Source organism: Diospyros lotus, chromosome 12 (assembly GCF_014633365.1).
Source record: "Diospyros lotus cultivar Yz01 chromosome 12, ASM1463336v1, whole genome shotgun sequence".
In the NCBI taxonomy this organism is placed as follows: domain Eukaryota; kingdom Viridiplantae; phylum Streptophyta; class Magnoliopsida; order Ericales; family Ebenaceae; genus Diospyros; species Diospyros lotus.
Genome location: NC_068349.1, coordinates 14,560,719 through 14,583,539, shown reverse-complemented (window position 1 = coordinate 14,583,539; position 22,821 = coordinate 14,560,719). Strand labels below are relative to the sequence as shown.

Below are 22,821 nucleotides of genomic sequence, written 5' to 3'. Positions count from 1 at the left end.
GGTTTGGCCACTCAAGAGGGGGATGAATTGAGTGATTAAAATTTTTGGCTATTTTAATAAATATTCTTGATTAATGATTGTATTGGAGAATATATATTCGATAAATATAATAGATGATATTTGAGATTAATAATAAATGCAAGCCACAAGATATAATAAGAATAAATAAAATGAGGCTCAAGATAATTTATAGTGGTTCGATGTCTCCACTCACACCTAGTCCACTTTCCCAACGTCTAACCATCCTTAGGGTTCCATTAAACCAATTTCACCAAAGTTTCCACATTAGTTCATCTTGGAAATTAGATACATACCTAGATTACAACAGCTTCTAGGCAACCACTACACCAAGGTTTCCACCCTACCTTACCTTGGAAACTAAATTCACTTAGATTTTAACGGTTTTAGGAAACTCATACAGTCCACAATAATAGTGTAAATATTTACAAATAATTGTCCACACTTGGACACAAATAAATAAGAAATTAAGAATGAATTTACAAGGCAATGAAATATAAATAAATTTTGTAACCTCGAGTTTGATGGAGAAATTCAGAGTAGACTTGAAAATCTTTTTCTCATCTTGACTTATACTTAATTGTTTCTTGGATGCAACATAGGTATTTTATAACAAAGAGAAGATGCGTACAAACGAGATATCCAACAAGAAAAAGAAGGAAAAAGATTGAATAGAGGAACTCCCAAACATTTGGCGAATTTTATAACAAAGAGAAGATGCGTACGAACGAGATATCCAACAAGAAGAAGAAGGAAAAGGATTGAATAGAGGAACTCCCGAACATTTGGCGAATTTTATAACAAAGAGAAGATGCGTATGAACGAGATATCCAACAAGAAGAAGAAGGAAAAGGATTGAATAGAGGAACTCCCGAACATTTGGCGATCTCAGATATGTTGATGGTGACTCAATCATTTTTTTGATGAGTCATTTCTTCAGACAAAAGAAGATTATGTAAACACTTACTCGAAATCTCACTTATCAGATTTCGTTGTGGAAGACACCATTTTTTCTGAAGAATTCGACATGATCTATTTGATCCATACATAATATCATGAAAAATGGATACAAATTTTTTACTGCTACTTAGTATCAGCAATAGGTTTGAAAAAGTATCTAAAAATATCAAATTTAGATATTTGTACCCTGTCGAAGTAAGGAACCATGGCATATATGTTTGGAATAGATTCCATTTTGAGATACTAAAATGAGACATATATGTACTACATCGTGTTTGTTTAAACCATGTGACAATGAGATTGTTTTAGTTCATAGCAATTTATTGAAAATATATGAAAATGATACCAAATTTTATTATATATATGTGAAAATGAAATATTTTGTAGAGCTAGTATTGCTAAATTCAAATGCAATGCAATATGCTTAGAGATGGACTTGGAGTAGGGGACACCTTTAGGGGGCTTATTTATTTGATAAATTTGACACACCCTTAATGTTTGGTAAAAAGGCATTAACCATTCCTATACTTTTAGAAATGTTACTGACATCTTTTGAGGTTAATTACCATGCTAGTCATACCTCGTGTTGTTAAGTAATGGCAACTAATTTAAAAAAAAAAAATCTAAAATGCCCTTCCCTCGCTATAATTAAAAGAACAAAAAAAAAAAAAAAAACTCAAAACTAGTTATGGCTAGAAATGGTTGATGGGTTCCAATTCTTTTAGAAAAAAAAAAATCACATTGGGTTCTTCCCCTTTGGTAAGAACCCATCAACCTTATGATGGTCTAGAGATAGAAAGGGAATAAAAGGAGAGAAAGAGAGAAACATATATATATATATATATAAAGAAAAATAGAGAAATAGTCAACAATGGCTAATAAAGCTAAAGACATAGAAAGAGAGACGATCAGCGGTGGGGTTTCATCCCCATTATCAACGATGTAGAGAGGTAGAAATATATATATATACACACACACACACAAGTCTCTGATACCCCATCACCAACAAACTCACCAGTGTGGAATCGAAGAACTTAGAAATAGATTATTCTTAAAGAGAGAGATTATCGTTGTACCGATATTATTTCGATGACCGTCAATCATCAAAGAGAGGGATGGGAGAGAAGAAAGATAGAGAAGACAAAGAGACAAAAAATATGGTTTAAAAACAAGCATGAAATGGTAATGTGTGTGCTTAACTGCAAGGGAGTATGGTGACATTTTTAAAAATATAGGGATAGTGGATGCCATTTTGCCAAACTTCAAAGGTGGTGTGTGAAAACTCTATTTATTTTTGCCTCACTTGGATTTGAAAGTAAACATGGAGGATATTATGTACATATCATTGTTGGATGTTTAATCAAATTATTACGACATACCCATTTTTCTGCAGATATTTCTTTCAATATTTTTTTGGTGTCATCTCTCTTGTTTTATCTTCTCCAACTTCTCAAGGCCTTTATTTCCAATGCTTGTTTTATGTATGTTTGTATTGAATCTTCCAATAGGGAAAAAAGGGGACAGCTATGAGAGATCTGTCCTTGTCATTTTCCACGAAAAGAATAAGGTGAAGATCAGAAACAAGAAGGGACGGCATTGAGCCAAAAAGCTCCAAAAAGGGTTGCTGACATTACCAATGTCAATGCTCCCCTATTTATTTACAACTTCTACTCGCTGCATAGTCATAAATCTCAAACAAAACAAGAAGTTTGAAATTACTCCGCAATGGCGAAAGCTAGCTTGCTCTCTTTTCTGTACGCATTTCTATTTGCAGCATTGGTGCTAAATTGCCATTCCTATTCACATGAAAGAAAGGTATAGTGCATGCCTAGCTAGTTTTTGTGTTTCTTTTTTCTTTTCCTAATTAATAAGTAAGATTATACCACTTAAAATTTAACAAGAAAGTAACTAAAACTCACAATAACTCCAATTTAAAATCTCAGGTTCCCCAATGCTTTTCTTGCTAAGTTCGTGGGTTAGCATTATTTATATGGAAATAATTAGATTAATGTTGTGATTTGCATGTGATGTAAGGTTCATGTGGTGTACATGGGAGAGCGGCCTAAAGGAGATGCGCCCCTTGCATCTACGCACCATTCCATGCTGAAAAACGTACTTGGAAGGTTAATGCATACATACACACCTTAATTTACTGCAACTTCTGGTACAATTGCATAAAGTTTGATGTTTGAATTTGTTTAATTAGTGCTACAATCTAGATTTATATTTATGTTTTGATCATATGTAGTACTGAAGAATAAAAGTTTGCAAAATTATCGAATGATCACAAGAGTTTGTTTTCTAAGTTTAATGTGTGGATTGCATGCAGTGGTTCATCCACCAAAGACTCGCTAGTTTACAGCTATGGAAGGAGTTTCAATGGATTCGCAGCCAGGCTAACCGATGAAGAAGTTGCCAAACTTTCAGGTGAAAATTTTAAAAGTCTAGCATCTTAAGATATATAGATTTATCAAATATATTCATCAAATTAATTACTCACCGTTACATGTTCTTTTACCCTTTAAAATGTTGATTATAACATATGGGGATTTGCAGAAATGGACGGAGTGGTATCAGTGATGCCGAATCATATACTGAAGTTGCACACAACAACATCTTGGGACTTTATGGGTTTTAATGGCAAGCTTGGAAGCTCCAAAGAAGGAGATGTCATCGTTGCACTTTTGGACACTGGTAAATTTAATAATTTAATTGACCGTAATCATTTATATATATATATGGCGTATCAGTCAACTCTCCTTGGACTGTTTAAAACAGAAGCTAGAAGTTTATTTAATTTGTCTATGAATAGTATAGGAGTCTGGCCCGAATCAGATAGCTTCAGTGACGAAGGCCTGAGCCCGCCACCAGCTAAATGGAAGGGGACTTGCAAAGCCACCAATTTCACCTGCAACAAGTATGTATATGCATTCAACTTTCTTTCTTCCCAAAACCAATCATTTTGAAATGCATCACTCGATAATTAAAGCTTTAATTTTGTTCTTCCTTTTCCATTTTCTGAATCTTAAAGCAAGATCATTGGAGCCCGGTACTACAACAGCGATAACTTCTACTACATCACTGACTTCAGATCGCTAAGAGACTCCATCGGGCATGGAACTCACACTGCATCCACCGCAGCTGGCAGGGAGGTGGCTGATGCCAGCTACCTCAGCCTAGCCAAAGGAGTTGCGAAAGGCGGTGTCCCTGGCGCCAGGATCGCAGTGTACAAAGTTTGTTGGTCTTTCGGGTGTGGCCTTGCAGATATACTTGCAGCATTTGATGATGCAATCGAGGATGGAGTCGACATTATCTCTGTTTCCCTCGGATCAGACTGGCCAGTCGACTACCTAGAAGACCCTATTGCCATTGGAGCTTTCCATGCCATGAAGAACGGAATTCTGACATCCAATTCTGCAGGAAATTCAGGACCCTTTCCGGTATCAGTATCCAACTTTGCACCATGGATGTTAACAGTTGCCGCCAGCACCATCGATAGGAAGTTTATTGCCCAAGTTGTTCTAGGCAATGGACAAACTTTCACTATAAGCTCTGGCTAGATATTTTAGAGAAGCTGGCCATATGGTGTTTTTCATTTGTTAGCACTGACATAATTTTCTTGGCACTATTTAGGGGCTCTCCATTAACAGCTTTGACCTCAATGGAACCACATATCCTTTGATTTGGGGAGGAGATGCTGCAAACTATACCATTGGAGCTGATTCCACAGCTTCAGGACCATGTTTTCCCGAGGCCATGAATTCGTACCAAGTGAAAGGGAAGATCGTTCTTTGTGACGCGTACCCTCAAGGTTTTTTATCTGATGGAGCCGCCATCCTGCTAGCTAATGGTGTCAGTACCATAATGACAGTGTCTGATCCCATTTACACTGATTTTGCCTTCAGTTACCCGCTGCTCGCAACACTAATCAACGTGGACAACTGGGCGAAAATTTTGGAATACATTAGAGCAACAGAGTAAATTACCGTACTCAGTCCTAATTAGATAGTCTAAACTATGTCTTCTCATTCTGTCATCATCGTCTTAATGTTGATCTCATAAACCTTTTCAGCAACCCCTTCGCAACCATTCTACTGGGTGAGACTCCTAAGGATGTTGTAGCACCTGTTGTCGTCTCATTTTCTTCAAGAGGACCTAGTACTATCACTCCAGACATTCTCAAGGTGACCAAACGATTCGTCAAATGATCAATTTTCTTGCTTTGTTCTTTGTAATCGTGTCTCTAATATTGCATATACCTCGAACTAATGACGTGCAGCCTGATATCACTGCCCCTGGAGTCGACATCCTTGCAGCTTAGTCTCTGGTGGCTCCACCTTCCATCTACTATGATGACAAAAGGAGCATAAACTTCAATATAATCTCCGGCACTTCGATGTCTTGCCCCCATGCCAGTGGCGCTGCTGCCTATGTTAAAGCTGTCCACCCGAACTGGTCTCCAGCCGCCATTAAATCTGCGCTCATGACCACAGGTGAGGAATGTGACACACAACAATTTTTCACTTGTGAAGTTCATGCTAATCTTCTTTGGCATCTATACAATTTTGATCAAATCCTATTTCTAAATGATCAGCTTATGTCATGGATCCAAGGAAGCACAAAGACCTTGAATTCTCATATGGGTCCAGTCACATTAACCCGGAGGCTGTAGTGAATCCCGGACTAGTCTTTGACGCATCAGTGGAAGATTACATTAACCTCCTCTGCAAATAGGGCTACAACACAACAACTCTAAGACAAATCACCGGGGACAACAGCACTTGCAGCAGCACAATTATTGGTAGAGCTTGGGACCTCAACTATCCTTCGTTCTCTTTATATGTGTTGGATGGCTAGAAGATCAATGGCGTTTTCCCCAGGACGGTAACCAATGTGGGCTCGGCAAACTCGACTTACACAGCTACAATGTACATGCCGGCAGACATCATTATCACGATTGAACCTTCGGTTCTCTCTTTCTCTGCTGTCGGAGAGCAAAAGAAATTCACAATAACAGTAAATGGACCAGAAATTGCCCAACAGCCTATCGTGTCAGGCGCGATCATCTGGAGCGATGGAGTCCGTGCTATGAGAACCCCACTAGTGGTTTATAACTATCTCCCGGGTGCTCCTTATAACCTTGACAGCGACTCAACAACTAATAAGAAGGAAACCTTTAGAGGTTCTTCTATATTTCACAAGAAGATGATTACTGGAGACAACTAAATCCCACCAATGACTGAACTATGAATTATGATTCCCGGTGGTGAGGCTTTTTGTTGAGTGTGAGGCAGTTCGGCAAGTTTACGCTGCCTTCATGAAGTGTTTGTTGGAAATAACAAATCAAAAAGATGTTTCTTTTAAGACCAAGTCCACTCAATAAATTGTAGAACCAAGTCTTCAGTTTCTGCTCCATTTTTTTCTACAACCTCCCTACTTATCTCTATCTTAATTGTAGGCTTGTTTTATGTATTCCGTTTTCTGCTTCGGTTATTTTCTTGTTATTCTGCTCTGCTATATAAAGAGCTAGTGATAAAATAGAAATGTATGACTTTGTATTTTGATTGAGTAATAAATCATCAGTTCTCAAGTTCTTTTTCAACTTCTTTCTTAAAGTTAAATACCAACAAACTGGTATCGTTGGTTCTCTTTCTTGTTTCTTGTTTTTTTTTTTCTCATGGCATCAAACTTGGTCCAGCTTCAAGTTCCTAAGTTGACAAAAGAAAACTATGAAAGGTGGTGTATCCAATTCAAAGCACTGTTCAGTTCACAAGAGTTGTGGGAGGTAGTTTCAAATGGTTATGTTGAACCAAGTTCAGAAGCTAAAGCTCTCTACACTGCTGACCAGAAGAATACTCTAAGAGACCAATGGAAAAAAGATAAGAAGGCACTCTTTTTGTTGTACCAAGGATTGGAGGATGATACGTTTGAGAAAATTTCTTAAGCAACAAGCAGCAAGGAGGTCTGGGACAACGTGAGCACAATTTATAAAGAAGTTGAAAGAGTGAAGAAGGTGAGATTGCAGACTCTCAGAAGTGAGTTTGAAGCAGTTCACATGACAGAAGGGGAATTAGTCTCAGATTATACTCATGACTTATTGCAATTGTCAATCAAATGAAGAGAAATGGAGAAAAGCTTGAAGATGTTCAAGTAATGGAGAAGATACTGAGGTCTCTTACTCATAATTTTGAGCATGTAGTAACAGCTATAGAGGAGTCAAAGAATCTGGAAACAATGAGTACTGAAGAACTTTTAGGTTCTCTGAGAGTTCATGAACTACGTATAAAGAAGCATTCTCAGTCAAGCTTAACAGATCAAGCTTTGGTGTCAAAACTCACTTTTGATAATTCAAACAGTGAACATGTTTAAGGACAAACTTCTCAACGTGGAAGAGCAACTTATCGTGGACGAGGTAGAGGTCACAGAGGATATGGCAAAGGTAAAGAAAATGTTCAATGTTTTAATTGCAATAAATTTGGACATTACTCTTTTGAATGTTCCAAGAAATTTGAAGATCATGCCAACTTAGCCGAAGCCTCCAATGACGTTGATGAAAAACCAACTTTGCTGATAGTGCATAAAGAATCTGTTGAGCAAACTAATGTCTGGTATCTTGACTCCAGAGTGTCTAATCATGTGTGGTCGAAAGAAATGTTTTGTGGATATGAAAGAAGAATCTGGTGGACTAGTAAGTCTTGAAGATGGCTCGAAGTTGCTGGTTGCAGGGAAAGGAAAGATCCAGGTGTATAAAAACAATGGTGATATCATTTATATTACTGATGTCTATTATATTCCTAGGATGAAGAGCAATATTCTTAGTCTTGGTTAGTTGCTTGAGAAAGGAGATATTATTCATATGGAAAAGAAACAACTCCAGCTAAGAGATGCAAATGGGCAACTCATTGCCCGAATACAAATGTCAAAAAACCGTATGTTTCCTCTACACTTAAATACCACGAATACATCTTATTTTCTTGGAATAACTGAAAGTGTGTTAGAAAAATGGCATTTATGATTTAGGCATCTTCATTTCAATGGACTAAGATTGTTATCTTCAACTGGTATGGTGCATGGACTGCCAAGTATTGAACTATCAGATCGTGTTTGTGAAGGGTGTGTACTTAGTTAGCAAACTCGTCTTCCTTTTCCCAGTATATCATCATGGAAAGCACATGCATGCTTATAGCTTGTACACACAGATATTTGCGGATCAATCAAACCTCATTCTTTTGGTGGCAACAAATATTTCATAAGTTTTTTTGATGATTTCAGCCAAAAGGTATGGGTTTATTTTCTGAAAGGAAAAAGTGTTGCATTAACTGTGTGTAAACAGTTCAAATCACTTGTAGAAAATGAAAGGAAGTGTAAGATTGTGACCATAAGATCTGACAGAGATGGAGAGTATACTTCAAATGCTTTCCAAGAGTTTTGCAGGGAACATGGTATACGTCATCAGCTCAAAACTTCATACACCCCACAACAAAATGGAATTGTAGAACAAAAGAATCGCACCATACTTGACATGACAAGAACACTGCTCAATGAGAAAAAATTGCCTAAATAGTTTTGGGCTGAAGTAGTGGCTTGTTCGATTTTTCTCAATCATTGTCCAACGAAAAGTGTTCGAAATATGACACCGCAAGAAGCATGGAGTAGAGATAAGCCTAGCGTTGGTCATTTGAGGATTTTTGGGTGTATCGCATATGCTCAAATACTTGAGAGCAAGAGAAAGAAGATGGATGATCATGGTGAAAAATGTATCTTTATGGGCTATAGTTAAGAGTCAAAGGCATATAAGCTCTACAATCCATTAACAAAAAAATTAATGGTGAGTAGAGATGTTATTTTTCATGAGGCAGCAATGTGGGACTGGAACAGTGACAAAGATAAAGGAAAAAATATTGTTGAGGATGCAACAATGATTCATGAAGATGAAGCAACAAATTAATCTGTAGCCGGGAGTCAATCGGTCACAATTACGCCTACAACACAGTCAACATCAGCTGCAAGTTCTCATGTAAGTAGTAGCAATTTTCATGCAGATTCTCAAGCAAGTAATAGTAGTTTGCATGAAAGCAGTAGTAGCCATCCCAACTCAAATTCAAGTTCTTCAAGTGATAGTTCCTCTCCAGTCAAATTAGAAGCCTACAAGACATTTACAGGAACACACAACAAATTGAAGAGGAAGCTACAAATCTATTTTGTTTATATGTTGACCATGAGCCCATCAATTTCAAAGAAGCTGTGACAAAAGATTGCTGGAAGTTTGCCATGGAGGAAGAAATGATGGCTATCAACAAAAATGACACATGGGAATTAACCACATTTCCACCAAATCAACAAGCAATTGGAGTCAAATGGGTATAAAAAATTAAGCGTAATGCTGATGGTAGCATTGCTCGCTACAAAGCAAGACTAGTAGCAAAAGGGTACAAGCAAAAATATGGAATTGACTATGATGAAGTGTTTGCTCCTGTGGTTCGATTTGATACGGTAAGACTACTGATTTCTCTTGCAGCATCTCAGAGGTGGAAAATATATCAACTCGATGTTAAGTTGGCCTTTCTCAATGGAATTCTCACAGAAGAAGTATATATTCATCAGCCTGAAGGGTTTGAAACAAGAGGTGAGGAACACAAGGTTTACAAATTAAAAAAGGCGTTGTATGGTCTGAAACAAGCCCCACGTGCATGGAATTCTCGCATTGATGATTATCTTCGTCAAACTGGTTTCGATCAATGCCCATATGAACCTTGTGTTTATGTAAAAAATAATATTGATGGTGAATTTCTAGTTATCTGTTTATATGTGGATGATCTTTTGTTTACAGGGAATAGCCAAAGATTATTCAGAGTTCAAACAAAATATGTTTGATGAGTTTGAAATGACAAATAATGGGCTGATGTCTTTCTTCTTGGGGTTGGAGATTCAATAAGACAAGGATGGAATATTTGTGTGCCAACAAAAATACACAGATGAATTGCTGAGAAAATTAAAAATGAGTGATTGCAGTATTGTAGCAACTCCTGTCACTACAGATACTCGATTGACAAAAGAAGAAAAAGGTAAGCTTATTGAATCAACATTTTTCAAAAGCTTGATTGGAAGTCTTAGATATTTAACTGTGATAAGGCCGGACATTGTCTATGGAGTTAGCCTATTGAGTCTCTACATGGAAGTGCCAAGAGAATCTCACTAGCAAGCTGCAAAAAGAATTTTGAGGTATGTGAAAGGCACACTTAATCTTGGCATTTTTTATGCTTATGGAGAAAGTAGGAAACTTGTTGGGTATTCTGATAGTGACTGGGGTCGAGATCCTGAAGAAAGGAAAAGCACAACAGGTTATGTTTTTTACCTTGGCTCAACAGCATTTACTTGGGCATGCAAAAAACAACCAATTGTGCCTTTATCATCATGTGAGGCTGAATATGTGGTAGTTTCATTTACTGTATGTGAAGCCATATGGTTAAGAAATCTTCTGACAAGTCTGAATCATACTCAGGAAGGATCTACATTGATACGTGTTGACAACATGTCAGCAATTAAACTGTCAAAGAATCCCACCCAGCATGGAAGAAGCAAGCATATTGATACTCATTTTCATTTTCTCAAAGATCATGTAAAGCAAAAGACAGTCGAGCTGGTGTATTGTCATACAGAGGAACAAGTAGTAGATATCTTCACTAAGCCACTGTCATCAGAAGTCTTTATCAGATTAAGATCACTGCTTTGGATGAAGGCTTTTTGATTTGAAGGGGAATGTTGGAAATAACAAATCAAAAAGATATTTCTTTTAAGACCAAGCCCACTCAATAAACTGCAGAACCAAGTCTTCAGTTTTTGCTCCATTTTTTTCTCCAACCTCCCTGCTTATCTTTATCTTTATTTTAGGCTTGTTTTATGTATTTCATTTTTAGTTTCGATTATTTTCTTGTTATTCTTCCGTGCTATATAAAGAGCTAGTGATAAAGTAGAAATGTATGACTTCGTATTTTGATTGAGTAATAAATCATCAGTTCTCAAGTTCTTTTTCAACTTCTTTCTTAAAGTTAAATACCAACAGTGCTATGGTATGGTTTTTAAGTTTCTCGGATGAGAAAAAGGTCACATCCAAGGGGGAAAATGTACTGGAAAAGGAGGCATCTTCTCCAAGTCTTCTGAACACAACATACCAAACCCATTCTATACTTGCTTATGAAAACATAAACACAAAGAAAATTCCAAAATTACAGCCAATTACAGCGCAGTGTGTGTCCCCAAGCAAGTATACGGTCACTTGATATTTTGATACAGGAGCATACTCGGGAGATGAGAAGTCCATTTAATTTTATTTTGTTTTCTAGTGTTAGTTTTTGAAAACCTTTTAACTTCTATATCTTGTGAATGTGTGTTGTTTGTCTTGGAAATATGGCTTGCTTTGGAAAGTCCTAATGCAATAAGTGTAGGGAAAATAACGCGGAGTGTCTTTTATAATCTCTCTATATATCTTTGTGAATGGAAATCTAGGGATTTTTTGAGAATATATATATATATATATTACAAGTCCTTTCCTTGCTTGAAGTGAGCTAGTCTTTCTAAATATCAAGCGTCTAGCTTGGTCATATGAGTGTCTTCCGCAATTAGCAACGTCGAGTGACGCCCGCAGCCTTCAGTCGAGTGATTCCCAAAATTATCCTAACCTTGTAGGTTCCAACCTGCATCAAATTGGTATCAGAGCAAGAAAATCCAAATTTTGAGGGATTTTTCTTTGTTCCAGTGATTATACCTCCTATGCAGAGACGAAATGTTAAGGATGTCACTTTACATTACGAGGTCGCTAAATTGCGACGATCTAATCAAATGCTTTAAGAAACGATCACTAAGATTCTCCAACGGATGCAAAATTCCCTCGCATGAAGTCAAAGAAGTCACTCCAGAAATTCAAGATGACATGGAAGAGGAATCTGATTCGTTTGGTTCGAAAGAAAATTTAGAAATAGTTTTTGGTGATTGTTAGGCCATGGAACGATTAACAAGAGCTCTTGAAGGGACAAACACGTGTTGGACTTCGAAGGAAAGTTAGATCCTGATGAATATTGTGACTAGATTGTGTCTTTCGAAGCATTCTTTGAATGGAAAAACTTGACAGAAGAAAGAAAGGTGCAGTTTGTCGCTACAAAATTAAAGGGCCATGCTTTGGTTTGGTGGCAGCAATATCAATGAAGTCGAGATAGACGAGCAGTCCCAAGAGTTCACACATGGGTAGAGATGAAGTTGAAGTTGGATGAGAAATTTCTTCCGCTAGATTACTCACAGTCCTTGTACCAAAAGTTCCACAATATTCTCCACTGCAATGAACATTCTGTGGCTGATTACACAGAGCAATTCTACAAGTTGTTGAGTCGGATTAATCTTACGGAAATAGATGATTAGCTTGTTGTGAGATACACAAGTGGCTTAAAACTCAATCTTCAAAAGGAGTTAATGATGCATCCCATCCATTCGCTTAAAGAGGCATATCAAATGGCTCTTAAAGCAGAGGAAAAAGTTAAATGGGCCTCTTTCGGAAAACGTAACAACAGTAAAGCTTTGAAAGCAAAGATAGTGATCCCCAACAAAAAAAATTCAACACCCAACTTTGAGTGTCCAAACCCACATACTGGGGGAGGAAAAAAGGACCTTAGTAAGACTGGATCTTCAATTTTCAAGTGTTTCAGGTCTGGTGAAGCTGGTCATCGTGCATATGAATGTCCTTTTAAGAAAGCTAAGGTGAATGTTGTTCAAGAAGGGCAAGAAGAAGAAGAGGAAGAGCCTGAAGGTGGAACTGAAAAGGAGTATTGTGAACCTGACTATGATGCTGAAAGTCTTGTGATCCAATAGGTAGTGTGTAATACCCCGAGAGCCCAGAGAGATTAGTATATATCGAAGATAGTGTAAGAAAGGAAACAACACCAGCTGGATACCTTTTGGGCTGAATGTTGGCAAAGAACTCCCAAGTTAAGCGTGCTTAACCTGGGGCAATCCATGGATGGGTGACCCCCTGGGAAGTTCGTGTAGGCCCATCAGGGTAAGTTGTTCCGGATCTTCCTATCGCTCGATACGGGATGTTACAGGTGGTATCAGAGCCGACCCTTGGCGAAAGCGGTCCGATGAGGGCGGGGAGTGGCGCCGGGGCTCGAGGGCCTGTACAAGGAGCGGCTTCTGGCAGGCTTCTAGGATGGCAGCCCCCAAGGGGAGAAGGTCTGGGACCAGTTGTAAGGTCGCATGACGAGGACGTCATGTGCTTAAGGGGGGAAGAATGTAATACCCCGAGAGCCCAGAGAGATTAGTATATATCGAAGATAGTGTAAGAAAGGAAACAACACCAGCTGGATACCTTTTGGGCTGAATGTTGGCAAAGAACTCCCAAGTTAAGCGTGCTTGACCTGGGGCAATCCATGGATGGGTGACCCCCTGGGAAGTTCGTGTAGGCCCATCAGGGTAAGTTGTTCCGGATCTTCCTATCGCTCGATACGGGATGTTACATAGTGACTATTCAAGACGATGATCAATGGCTCAAGCATAACATCTTCCGAACTTATTGCTTGACCAATGAAAAAAAATGTATCTTGATGGTTGATTCTGGAAGTGTAGAAATATGGTGTCTAAGACGATGGTCAAAAAGCTAAAACTTCCTTGTGAGCAGCATCCTAAACCCTACGAGGTGTCATGGTTAAAGGAAGGAGGAGAGGTTTTGGTAACACAGAGATGCCAGGTGAAATTCTCCATTGGAAAGTATGAAGACAAGCTCTATTTTGATGTCCTTCCTATGAACACTTGTCACTTACTCCTTGGGAAACCGTGGCAATATGATCGATGTGCTCAACATGATAGGAGGAAGAACACCTACACAATTAAGAAAGGCAGAGTAACATTTGTGTTGAACCCTTTGAAGGATGTCCCCATGAGTGTGGCATCTCAAGGCCCGATTAGCTTGTTATCCTATAGAGCTTTCGAAAAGTTTTCAGTAAAGAAAAGGTGTCTTATGCTTTGGTGGTTGTAGGGGAAGATAAGGAAGATGCTAGAGATGTTCTTGAAGAAGTTTCAAGTCTATTCCATAGATTTGAAGGTTTAGTTCTGGATGAATTACCTGCTTACTTACCTCATCTTCATGATATTCAACATCAAATTGATTTCATACCAAGTGCAATCCTTCCTAACTTGCCTCATTATAGAATGTCACCTAATGAACATGCTGAATTGGAAAGACAAGCTGAAGAATTGCTAAAAAAAGTGTTGATTAGGGAATCATTAAGTCCATGCACTGTACTAGCCCTTCTAACACCAAAAAAGGATGGAACTTGGAGGATATGTATTGATAGTAGGGTAACAAACAAGATAACAGTAAAGTATCGGTTCCTGATCCCCCGTCTCAATGACATGTTTGATATGCTTTGTGGTGTAAAGGTCTTTTCTAAAATTGATCTTAGGAGTGGATACCATCAAATTTGAATTAAATCCAAAGATGAATGGAAAATAGCTTTTAAAATAAAGAATGGCTTATATGAATGGCTAGTCATGCCATTTTGGCTTTCTAATGCCCCAAGCACTTTTATGAGGTTGATGACTAAAGTTTTGAAGGATTTTTTGGGAAAATATGTTGTTGTTTACTTTGACGACATCTTGGTGTATAGTCATGATAGAATTCAACAAGTGGAGCATCTACAAAATGTGTTCAAAGTTTTGCATGACAACCAACTCTATATTAACCTAAAGAAGTGTTCTTTATCACTGATCGGGGTGTATTTCTAGGTTATATAGTAAATGCAGAGGGAATGCAAATGGATGAGAAAAAGGTAAAGGCAATTCTTGATTGGCCAACCCCAAGAAGTTTTATGGAAGTGCAAAGCTTTCATGGCTTGGCTTCTTTTTATCGACGTTTCATGAAAAACTTCAACACCCTTGTTGCACCTATGATGGATGTCTTGAAAAGCAAGGAGTTTTAGTGGACTAAGGAAGCACAAAAGAGTTTTCAACTTGTAAAAGGAAAGCTTATGGAAGCTCTAGTGCTAGCTTTGCCCAACTTTTAAAAAATGTTCCAAGTTGAGTGTGATGCTTCAAATGTGGGTATAGGTGTTGTCCTAATGCAAGAAGGGAGGTCGATTGCTTATTTTAACGAGAAATTAAGTGATGCCAAGAAAAGGTATTCAACTTATGACAATGAGTTGTATGCGATTGTGCAAGCCTTGCGACATTTGGAAGAGTACCTCATTAGTGTGGAGTTTGTTCTCTATTCAGACCATGAAGCTCTAAGATTTCTCAAGGCGCAAAAGAAGTTGAATTCTCGACATGTTGGGTGGGTATCTTACATGGAAAAGTTCATTTTTGTTCTAAATCACAAAGCAGGTTCCTTTAACAAGGTTGTCGATGGTTTGAGTAGAAGATATAACTTGTTGACTACACTCTCTTTCAAAATTGTTGGCTTTGATCTCTTACTATAACACTGTGCAATGGACTCTTTCTTTTCAAAGGTTTTGCAAGAGTTAAGTGATGGGAAAAGCCAAGACTATTTTCTCATAAATGGGTATCTTTTTAGGGGAAATCAATTGTGTGTTCCAGAGGGATCATTAAGGCTTTTTATCATTCAAGAGTTGCATAGTGGCGGACTTGGTGGGCATTTCAAAAGGGACAAAACTGAATTGTTAGTTAAAGAATGCTATTTTTGGTTGTCCTTGAAGTGGGATGTTGCTCGTTTTGTGCAAAAATGCTTGGTGTGTCAAAAGGCCAAAGGAGGAGTGCAAAATACAGGTTTATACCAGCCACTTCCTATCCCTAATGCTCATTAGGAGGATATTTCGATGGACTCTGTTATAGGCTTGCTAAGAGCACAACATCGGTATGATTGCATCTTCGTAGTTGTTGACCGCTTCTCAAAAATGGCTTACTTTATACCATGCAATAACTCCACTGATGCTTCCCATGCTACTACCTTATTTTTTTGAGAGATAGTTCGTTTGCATGGCATTCTGAAATCAATTGTATTAGATTGTGATGTTCGATTTATGAGTCACTTTTGGAAGACAATATGGAAGCTTTTTTGAACTCAACTACAGTTTTCTAGTGTTATCATCCTCAAACCGATGGCCAAACTGAAGTAGTGAACAGATTGCTTGGAAATTTATTGAGAAGTTTGGTGGGGGACAGTCCAAAGAGATGGGAGTTCGTCATTCCTCAAGCTAAGTTTGCCTATAATAGTACTTTCAATTGATCAACTAAAAAGGCCCCATTTGAGGTGATTTATGGAAAAAAAAAACCCCATCAAGTTTTGGATCTTTTGCCATTAAGTAACCAAGTTCGAGTTAGCATGGATGCGGAGGAGTTTATGACCCACATCAAAAGCCTTCATGATCAAGTTCGAGAGCACTTAAAGGAAGCTTCTAAGTATTACAAAACTAAGGTTGATGCGCACTGGAGGAATAACGAGTTTGAAAAGGGTGATTTGGTTATGGTTTATCTATGCAAGAAGAGATTTCTAGCGGGATCTTATAACAAGCTCAAGCAATGGAAGTTTGGGCTATGCCGAATCATCAAGAAGCTTAGGCCAAATGCTTATGGATTGAAGTTGCCACAAGGGTTATCAATCAGCCCAATATTTAACATCAGTGATTTGTATGCTTGTTATGGAGATGACGATAATGATTCCCTGAAGTTTAAAGAATTGATTGCTTCACCAGAAAATTCCCATCAAGAAATCATTGATGTCGTGGATGTTCATTCAACCACTACTCAACAAGGAACCTATACACAACATCTGGTTCATTAGATAAGAAAAACGCATTGTGAAGATGCATGGGTGTCAGCTCAAGAACTCAAGAAGCATAATGAAAGGCTTTGGGAAGATTTGGTTACAAATTCCAAGAAGACTTCTTTTCCAGCAGAAGAGAATGATGCGGGAGCATACTCAGGAGACGAGAAGTCCATTTAATTTTATTTTGTTTTCTAGTGTCAGTCTTTGAAAACCTTTTGACTTCTATGTCTTGTGAATGTGTGTTGTTTGTCTTGGAAATATCGCTTGCTTTGGAAAGTCCTAAAGAGATAAGTGTCTAGGGAAAATAACTCAGGGTATCTTTTGTAATCTCTATATATATCTTTGTGAATGGAAATTTGGGGAGTTTTTGAGAATATATATATATATATATATTGCAAGTCCTCTTCTTGCTTGAAGTGAGTGAGTCCTTCTAAATATCAAGCGTGTGGCTTGGTTGTGTAAGTGTCTTCCGCGATTAGCAATGTCGAGCGACGTCCATTGCCTCCGGTCAAGTGATTCCCAGAATTATCCTAACCTTGCAGGTTCCGCTTTGCATCGTATTTATTCCTCATTTTTTCCTCTTTCCTTACATAAGAAATACAAATAAAGTTTTCTATTGGAGATATGAAAAATTGGCTTTCGAATCATCTCTATCTCTGTTGAGATTTATGATATTTTTTAATTAAAGTTGGTTTAATTTTATGTTTTTCATTTATGTCTCCACAGTTATATTCTCCATTTATAACCAAAGTTTGGCATGCAAAACACCCCCGCATTTAAAGTTTTATTTATAGATTTTCAATTTTTATTTGATTGATGTTATGTATTTAAATCCTGTATAAATAAGACTTTGTTTTTGTTTTTGTACAAGTGCAAGCTTTCAATTTAATAAGAAGAAGTTATCTTTCTTCAAGTTCTAATTTTCTTCTTCTCACATTTTCTTTTGATTTTTGTCTCTTGGTTTAACATAACCTTGAGGCTTTACTATTGCTTCTGCAATACATTTCTTTATTATTTTTTTCAATTGTGGTATCCAAGCATTAGATTTAAAGGGCTGTGATTTTTTTTAGAGAAGAGAATTCCAATTTTATACTTTACAACAATATGTCTTCTAATTTTGGTGTTTCCACCCCCACAATTTAATGGTGACAACTACCAATTTTGGGTTGTTAAAATGCAATCCTATCCAAAATCACTTAGCCTTCAGGAATCCCTTTTGAATGATGTTGATCCTCCACCATTAGGAGCAAATCCAACCTTGAATGAAACAAGACAACATGAGGAGGAGAAGTCAAAGAAGCCTAAGGCTTTATCTCGCATTCATGCTGCTTTATCAGATCCTATTTTAGCTAGGATTATTGATTGTGACACAGCCAAGAAAGCTTGGGATAAGTTGAAATATAAGTTTGAAGGAAGCACAAGGGTAAGGGCTGCTAAATTAATAACTCTCAAAAGAGAGTTTGAAATGTTGAAGATGAAGGATTTAGACTCTATGAAGGAGTACACTGCCAAAGTAATGACTATTGTGAACCAAATCAGATTAGCTGATGAAGTTTTTCTAGATCAAAGGGTTAGGGAAAAAATAATGGTAAGTGTCCCTAACAGATTTGAATCAAAGATCTCAGCCATAGAGGAGTCCTGTGACTTGACTACTCTCTCTATAGCTAAGTTAATCACCAAATTACAAGCCCAAGAGTAAAGGGAAGCAATCCGTAATAAGGAGCATGTTGAAGGTGCCTTTAATGCCAAATTCAAAGGCAAGAAACCTGTTGCAAGGGATGATAGAAAGGCAATTGTAGATCAGGGGAGCAAGGGAAGAGGAGGAGCATCAAGGAGGGGAAAATGTCCTCCTTGCCATTTTTGTAAAAAGACCAACCATGCTGGGAAAAATTGCTGGTCCAAAAACAAGCAAGTCTACCATTGTGACTATTGTGATAAGGATGGTCATACTGAAAGGTTTTGTCCTGCCAAGCAAAACCAAACATCCCAATAGCCCCCGCAGCAAGCAAATCATATAGATGATCAAAAGAAAGAAACAACTTTCTTATTTATGGCTTCTCATGTTGTTGAAACAGAAATAAACTCATGGTTTATTGACAGCGGCTGCACCACCCACATGGCTAAAGATATTAATTTTTTTAGCCAGATTGACAAATCTATGAGGACAAAGGCGATCCTTGGACATGGAGAGACAATACTAGCTAAAGGTACAGGTAATGTCACCATGGATACTAAGCAAGGTGAAAAGAAAATCTCTAATGTTTTATTTGTTTTGAGATTATCTCAAAACTTGCTTGGTATTGCTTAATTGATGAATAAAAAATTTTATGTTTTTTTCAAAGATCATGTTTGTACTATTTATAACCCACATGGAGTGGAGATTGCAAGGGTCAATATGGTTGACAATGCATTCTTTTTGAATGGCGACTCTCTATGTCATCATCCTCTAAATGCCAAAGTTGAAGACAGGGAAAACTAGCAACAACGCTTTGGCCACTACAACGACAAAGCTTCACAAATTTTGCGTTCTTCTAACATGGTTGAAGATTTTCCTGGTTTTGATTCCTTTGGACAGATTTGTGAAAGTTTCCAAGAAGGGAAGATGCACAAGCTACCTTTTCCAAAAGGTGGCAGTTTGAGAGCTAAGGAGAAGCTTGATTTGGTGCACACTGATGTTTGTGGTCCTGTGCATACCACTTCTTTTGAAAACAATAAATATTTCATCATTTTTATTGATGATTTGACAATGATGACTTGGATTTATTTTTTGAGGGAGAAAGCTCAAGTATTTGACGTCTTCAAGAAGTTTATGAATTTGGTTGAAACTCAAAGTGGTTGCAAAGCTCAAAACTTTGAGATCTAATAATGGGAATGAATATACTTCCAAGCAATTTGACAAGTTTTGTGAAGATTTCGGAATTCAACACCAACTGTTCATTGTCTACACACCATAGCAAAATGGTGTATCTGAAAGGAAAAACAAAACTATGATGGGGATGGCAAGATGTTTACTCTTTGGGAAGAAATTGCTAAAGAATGTCTAGGAAGAAGCTATTTGTATTGTTGTTTACTTGCTCAACAAACTACCCACAAGGGAAGTAGAGGGTAAGACTCCTTATAAAGCTTGGTCATGTATACAACCTTTTGTTAAAAACCTAAAGATTTTTGGATCTTTTTCTTATTCTTTTGTTCTTTCTATGAAGAGGTCCAAACTTGATGAGAAGGCGATCAAAGGAATCTTTATTGGTTATGCTCCTAATTCCAAGTGGTATAGAATTTTTTATATGAAAATTAAAGAAATTATCTTGCATCATGATGTCATCATCGACGAAGACTCTTATTGGGATTTTGAGCAGTAAAAAGTTGTGAGAGACTCCCCCACCAACATTGAAGGTTTGGAATTATTTGAGTCTTCTTTTGACTCAATTGATTTTAATGGTTCTAATATCCAAGATCCTCCCTTGGATGATGATGCCTTAGTTGAAGCCACTGGAGACAGTCCAAACTATAAGGTAAAATCAATTGCTGATGTGTATGAAAGATGCAGTCTTGTTGTTGTTAAACCTAACAACTATTATGAAGCTTTACAATTTGCTAACTAGATTGCTACTATGGAAGTTGAAATCGAGATGATCAATAAAAATGATACATGGGAGCTCGTAGAGCAACCTCTACGCAAAAACATCATCATTGGTGTGAAATGGGTGTTCAAGATGAAGTATAATTTTGATGGCTCTATTAATAAATACAAAGCGAGATTGGTGGTAAAAGGCTATGCACAACAACCTAGAGTTGATTATGGAGACACATTTGTGCCAGTTGCATGGCATGACACCATAAGGTTGATTATTACTTTAGCTGTACAATTGGGGTGGAAAATATTCCAATTGGATGTCAAATCAACTTTTTTGAATGGTGATCTTGAATAGGAGATCTATGTAAACCAACCTAAACGGTTCATAGAAGAAGGAAAAGAAGACAAAATGTATCATATGAAAAAAGCTCTCTATGGACTAAAGCAAGCACCACGAGCTTGGTACAACAAAATTGATTCTTACTTTATTCGTCAATGATTCAAGAGGAGTATGAGTGAAACTACTCTCTATGTTTATGTTCGTGATAATTCTAAGCAACTCACACTTTCTCTTTATGTTGACGATATGCTTGTAATTAGGAATGATCATCAAACACTACAAAATTTTAAAGTTGAGATGGAAAAGATGATTGAGATGTCAAATCTAGGTTACATGCATCATTTTCTTGACATAGAGATACATCATGAAGAAAAGGGTATTTTCAGTTCTCAAAAGAAGTATGCCTAAGACATTTTGAAGAAATTGAAGATGAACACAAGTAAAGCAGTTTCCACTCCTCTAACTTTGAATTTAAAAGTCTCTAAGAATGATGGTGAGAAACTCTCCAATCCTACAAATTTTAGAAGTTTGGTAGGAAGTTTGTTGTATTTGACGGCATCCAGGCTAAATTTAATGTTTGTTGCAACTATACTATCAAGATATATGAATTCTCCTAGTGAAGTTCATTTTGGTATTGCTAAAAGGGTGCTTAGACACCTCAAGGGTACTCTTGATTTTGGAATTTGGTTTGAGTCCATTGGTGACTTGAAATTGATTGGATATGCTAATAGTGATTAGGCTAGTTGTGCTAATGATTCTAAAAGCACTTCTAGTTATATTTTTTTTTTTTTGCACTGGGGTTTTCTCTCGGAACTCAAAGAAGCATGAAGTTGTGACTCAATCCATTGCTGAAGCTGAATATATTTCAACAACATGTGCTACAAATCAAGCAATATGGCTTTGCAAATTGCTTAGTGATTTAAGATATGAACAAGAGGAGCTTACAAAATTATTTTGTGATAACAAGTCTGCTATTGCTATCGCCTCCAATCCAGTACAACATGGTAAAACAAAACACATTAAAGTCAAGTTTCATTTGTTGAGGGAAGCAGAGAAAGAAGGCAAGATCAAGCTCACTCATTGTAATTCAGAATTTCAACTTGCTGACACCCTCACAAAAGCTTTACCATGTGGACAATTTGAATTTTTACTCAACAAGTTGGGTTTGACAAAGAAAAATCTCAAGGAGTTTTGAGATTTGTGATATTTTTCTTTAATTAAAGTTGGTTTAATTTTTTTTTTCATTTATGTCTCCACAGTTATATTCTCCTTTTGTAACCGAAGTTTGGCATTTAAATTTGGCATGCAAAACATCCCACATTTAAAGTTTTATTTATAGCTTTTCAGTTTTTATTTGATGGATGTTATGTATTTAAGTTCTGTATAAATATGACTTCATTTATGTCTTTTGTAGAAGTGTGAGCTTTTAATTCAATAAGAAGAAGTTATCCTTCTTCAAGTTCTGGTTTTCTTTTTCTCACATTTTCTTTTTATTTTTGTCTCTTTGTTTAACATAACATTGAGGCTTTACTATTGCTTCAGGAGTACCTTCCTTTATTATTTTTCAACAATGTCATCTTCTTCTCTAGCACCAAGTTCACAAAACAAATTAAAACATCTCTTCTTTTTTTTTTTAACATAAATTCTAATTTTTTAGATTGAAAATTAAGTTTCGATAATTCTAACATTTAAATAAGTTATCAATTTTTTATACAAAATAAAAAGTAAATATTTTATATAAAATTAGAGATAGAAAAGTAGAAATGATTTTCCATAATGAAACAACCCCTTGCTTAGGTTCTCAAGGGAATTCTTGTTAAAGGTTGAAACTTTTGCTATTCAAATATAATGATAATTTTTGGTATGAAGTTCAGCTTAAATTGTGAAATGTTGCTGACAATTCTAGATTGATGTGTAGTTTGTGGAGGAGAAGAAAATCAGAAAAAATTAGGTGGTTAGATTGCAGATTTTAAGGAAGCATGTTTTGTACTTTATGACTATATGTATGTACTTGTTCTTGATGAATGAAATTAGAGTTTTTGCCTCATTTTTTTTCCTACATTTTTTTCCTCCTCAACATACTCAAAATAACAAATGGTATCAGAGCTACCAAGTTCTTAAGAGGGATTGTGAGAAAGAGAGAAACCAACAAGCTTACCCTTA

At 36.9% G+C, this 22,821-nt stretch overlaps 1 pseudogene; it reads left to right on the top strand.

Annotated features, from left to right (window-relative positions):
• The first annotated feature begins 2,703 nt into the window (after positions 1-2,703).
• On the top strand, positions 2,704-6,204 carry LOC127787512 (cucumisin-like; annotated as a pseudogene).
• Positions 6,205-22,821: the final 16,617 nt, after the last annotated feature.